We start from the raw sequence: 5,468 nt of genomic DNA on the forward strand, positions 1-5,468 counted from the left end.
CACACACACAAATAGAAACATACACACACACGCACATACACAGGCACACAAACAGATCACACACACACAGGCACACAAACAGAAATACAATCTCACATGCACAGACGTACAGAAACACACGCACACAGAAATACACATAGACAAACACGCAAACAGAAATACAATCTCACACGCACACATGTACAAACACACACACAAACAGACAAACAGAGGCATGCACAAACAGGAATACACACACACAGACACACACACGTGTACATTGGGTATTCAGTTATGATGGATCAAGAGAGCCAGCTGAGCTCCATAAGAAGGTAAACAACATAAAAGGGGGCCTGACCTTTGGCAAACAGGTGACATTGGAACAGTCAAGATGGCAGAGAAAGTGTCCCAAATGCGGGATGTTTAAGAAGTACAGACTGGCATTATAGGTTGTCCTATTGAGAGACAGAGATCTACCATGATTGATCATATTTTGTGCTTTTTTTTCTCAATTTATTATAATGGTATTTCACTGAAAGATGAGCTGACAATGTTGCAGACTTGGTTTCAACAAAAGGGGTGGCACGGTGGCTCAGTGACTAGCACTACTGCCTCACAGCGCCAGGGACCCGGGTTCAATACCCGCCTTGGGCAACTGTCTGTGTGGAGTTTGCACATTCTCCTCGTGTCTGCGTGGGTTTCCTCCAGGTTCTTCGGTTTCCTCCCACAGTCCAAAGATGTGCAGGTTAGGTGAATTGGCCATGCTAAATTGCCCATAGCGTTAGGTGCATTAGTCAGGGGTAAATATAGGGGAATGGGTCTGGGTGGGTTACTCTTTGGAGGGTCAGTGTGGACTTGTTGGGCTGAAGGGCCTGTTTCCAAACTGTAGGTAATCTAATCTAAAAAGAAAATTATTACTGATAAAATGCAATAAACCAAAACTATTTACGGAAAACACAATTTGAAAGACTTCAATTACAGAGTAGAATCCCTACAGTGTGGAAGCAGGCCATTCAGCCCATCAAGTCCATACCAATTATTCAAATCCCATTCCACCAAGGCCTACTCCCCTACCCTGTAATTCCCATGGCTAATCTATCCAACCTACACATGCCTGGACACAATGGGCAACTTAGCATGGCCAATCCACCCAGCCTGCACGTCTTTGGACTGTTGGAGGAAACTGGAGCACCCAGACGAAACCCACGCAGACACGAGGGAGAATGTACAAACTCCACGTAGTCACCAAGGGTGGAACTGAACCTGGTTCCTTGATGCTGTGAGGCTGCAGTGCTAGCCACTAACCCACCATGCCACTTAATGCTATCACTTTACTCAAAACAGCAGGGAGAGTCCAGTTCTCTAGCACATATACAGGTTTGACTTAACTGTTTCTTCCAAAATCCAATATTGAGAGTTTGATAGCCTCATTCTTGATTAGTCCCACAATTGAGCTTAAACTCTTAAAAGTTTCAAACACTGCCTTCAGGCTTCTACCAAACACTTCTGGTCTGGAACTGTCAACTAAAACTCTCACAACTAAAATAACCTATTTCTTAACTTTTCTGACCTAACTCCTTCTCTGAGAGAAACTGTTTCATATGGTCCAACGTCAACCAGGACTTTTGCAAATGGCAAACAATTTTTACAAGTTTTGGATTTTTTTGCCTGAAAGAAACATTCAAACAAGCTAATTGTTTTCAATATTTGTTCTGTTCACTTGTTCCCCAATGAAAACACATTCCTGTTATCACTAAGAACTCTCTCTCTCTCATACAGGTTTAAAAATATCGTAGCTCCAGAAATGTGGACAAGGTAATCATTAAACCCCCTGTTCACATAGAGACCAAAAGCCTTGTGCCACTAGTTCGGAATCCAATCTCTGAAATAAACAATATTAACTATTTATATAAATTATGCAGCTTGCATCACATAGGGTAGAGGCTCCAAATTACCTTACATCAGATGGCCGAACAAGAACCTTTCCCATTATTATCATAACGTCGGAAGAATTTGCAATTTAATGGTCAATCTGTTTGGCCATATCATAAATGCACCTTCCTCGGCCATAAAGTCTGGAAATTGAACTAAACAGGAACTTCTGGTTCAGAGGTAGAAGCAATACCCTCTACGAACAAGATCTCTCACTAGGGGGGGCCTCACTAGACATTTTTCAGTCTTCATTCCTGGGCTCATCTGTAATGAAGAGACAAGTGTCATGTCACAGTAGAGTCATTGAGTCATACAGCGCTTAAACAGACCCTTCGGCCCAACCTGTCCATGCCAACCAGGTCTCCCAAACTAAAATAGTCCCATTTGCCTGCGTTTGACCCACATCTAACTGACCTTTTCCTATTTGTGTTCCTGTCCAAAAGTCTTTAAAACTGTACCTACATCTACCACTTTCCCTGGTAGTTGTTTCCATACACGCACCACCCTCTGTGTGAAAAAGTTGCCCCTCTGCTCCCTTTTAAATCTTTCACCTCTCGCCTTAAGCCAAGCCCACTCATTCTGGACTCCCTCACTCTTGGAAAAAGACTTTGGCTGTTCACGTTATCCATGCCACTCATGACTTTAGAAACCTCAATAGGGTCACTCCTCAGCCTCCTACCCTCCAGTAGAAATAGTCATAGAGTCCCTACAGTGTGGAAACAGGCCCTTCAGCCCAGCAAGTCCACACTGACCCTCTGGAGAGTAACCCACCCAGACCCCTACCCTATTACTCTACATTTACTCCTCACTAATGCACCTAACCTATACATCCCTGAACACCATGGGCAACTTCCCATGACCAATCCACCCTAACCTGCACATCTTTGGAAGGAAACCCACGCAGACATGGGGAGAATGTGCAAACTCCACACAGACAGTCACCCGAGGCTGGAATTGAACCCAGGTCTCTGGCGCTGTGAGGCAGCAGTGCTAACCACTGAGCCACCATGCCGCCCAACCTAGTGTAATTCTCCTGTTTCTCGAAGATCCTTACTCATCTTTTCTGCACCCTTTCCAATTTAATAACAACCTCCTTGTAGCGGGGTGACCAGAATTGCAAGCAATACTTCAAAAGTGGCCTCACCAACGTCCTGTACAGCCTCAACATGACGTCCCAACTCCTGTACTCAATACTCTGAGCAAGTGTACAAAATTCCTTCTTCACCACTGTGTCTTCTTGTGATGCTGCTTTCAAAGAACTATGCACCTGAACCTCTAGGTCTCTCTGTTCGATAACACTCCCCAGGGCCCTGCCATTAAGTCCTGCTATGATTTGCCTTACCAAAATACAATGCCTCACATTTATCGAAATGAAACTCCACCTGCCACACTTCAGCCCACTGGCCCAGCCGATCAGCGTGAAGGGGGATTAAAACATAACACATGGGAAGCATCTGAATAATTTAATTCTGTTTGCTCGTTCAACTGCACTGCATCCCTCAATTCTTTCTATTCCCACTCAATGAGTTATTGCTAAACTGCTCACACTGTCTTCCCTCCCAGCTTTTGGTCGAGATATTTCTGCCGGGTTATCTTTCTCATTTGCAAATTTTAACCTCAAACTTCCATCCCCCAGTTTCTGAAACTTTCGCCATTGGGAAAATCTGAACGAGATGAACTCCTTCCAGAGCGTTGACACATTGAATTTGTTCATCCTCAAATACTTTCTTTTTTTTCCCGAAGATAGCAACTCACTGAATCTGTCTGCAGAATATAAAGTAACCTCCAGTCGAAAAACTGAGTCGCACATCGATCGATGATTGTCAGAGTGCAGGAAGTGAATCGTGTGCTATTGTGTGCACAAGTTCATCTTTTACAGAAAGGCAATTATAGATCAGCAGGAGAAATAGTCATCTAGATGTCACGGCCATATTACAGGGTGAAAGGAACATTTAAAGTCAATGTAATTAATTGGAGTGATTTTCCTCCCCATCTACTCAAAGATGTTTATGAAAATGAGACCTTTTCTCCCAGTTTCACTGCTTATGAAGACCTCTCCAACATCATTAAGACATCTTTGTGTATTAGAACTGGAAATAGATTTTATCTTCATGTGTGCTCAAGTACAGGGGTACAGGAGGACAGTGGAAAGTGTACAATGTTGCCATTCACAACGTCGTGTTAGGTACAAGGCACCTCGGTACAAAATCTGAGGTAAAAAGGAGAAAAATGAAGAAATGAAGAAATTAGAAATTCACTATTACAGTCCTTCTCAGTAAAAAGTACCAAATAAGAAATAGAGTTCAAAGTTCCAAAATACAGTCCTTCATTAGCAATGGGCCTGCATCGTCTCCATACCACAATACTGGGCTCGATCTCTCACTCCCCCAGCACTGGGCTCAATCTCTCACTCCCCCCGCACTGGGCTCAATCTCTCTCTCCCCCTGCACTGGGCTCGATCTCTCTCTCCCTCTGCACTGGACTCAATCTCTCTCTCCCTCTGTACTGGATTCAATCTCTCTCTCCCCTGCACTGGACTCAATCTCTCTCTCCCTCTGCACTGGACTCAATCTCTCTCTCCCTCTGTACTAGATTCAATCTCTCTCTCCCCTGCACTGGGCTCGATCTCTCACTCCACCCTGCACTGGGCTCAATCTATCTCTCCCTCTACACTGGGCTCGCTCTCTCTCTCCCTCTGCATTGGGCTCGATCTCTCTCTCCTCCCACACTGGGCTTGATCTCTCTATCCCCCCGCACTGCTCAATCTCTCTCTCCCCTGCACTGGGCTCGATCTATCTCTCCCTCTACACTGGGCTCGATCTCTCTCTCCCCTGCATGGGCCTGATCTCTCTTCCCCCACACTGGGCTCAATCTCTCTCTCTCCCCCCACACTGGGCTCGATCTCTCTCTCCCCCTGCACTGGGCCTGATCTCTCTCTCCCCCCACACTGTGCCTGATCTCTCTTCCCCCCCGCACAGGGCTCGATCTCTCTCTCCCTCTGCACTGAGCTCAATCTCTCGCTCTCCCTCTGCACTGGCCTCGATCTCTCTTTCCCTCTGCACTGAGCTCAATCTCTCGCTCTCCCTCTGCACTGGCCTCGATCTCTCTTTCCCTCTGCACTGGGCTCAATCTCTCTCTCCCTCTGCACTGGCCTCGATCTCTCTTTCCCTCTGCACTGGGCTCAACTCTCTCTCCCCCTGCACTGGGCCTGATCTCTCTCTCCCCCCGCATTGGGCCTGATCTCTCTCTCCCCCCGCACAGGGCTTGATCTCTCTCTCCCCCTGCACAGGGCTCGATCTCTCTCTCCCTCTGCACTGAGCTCAATCTCTCGCTCTTCCTCTGCACTGGCCTCGATCTCTCTCTCCCTCTGCACTGGGCTCAATCTCTCTCTCCCCCCACATTGGGCTCGATCTCTCTCTCCCCCTGCACTGGGCCTGATCTCTCTCTCCCCCTGCACTGGGCCTGATCTCTCTCTCCCCCCGCACTGGGCCTCATCTCTCTCTCCCCCCGCACAGGGCTCGATCTCTCTCTCCCTCTGCACTGAGCTCAATCTCTCG

The sequence above is a fragment of the Chiloscyllium plagiosum genome, chromosome 39 (assembly GCF_004010195.1).
Source record: "Chiloscyllium plagiosum isolate BGI_BamShark_2017 chromosome 39, ASM401019v2, whole genome shotgun sequence".
Taxonomy (NCBI): domain Eukaryota; kingdom Metazoa; phylum Chordata; class Chondrichthyes; order Orectolobiformes; family Hemiscylliidae; genus Chiloscyllium; species Chiloscyllium plagiosum.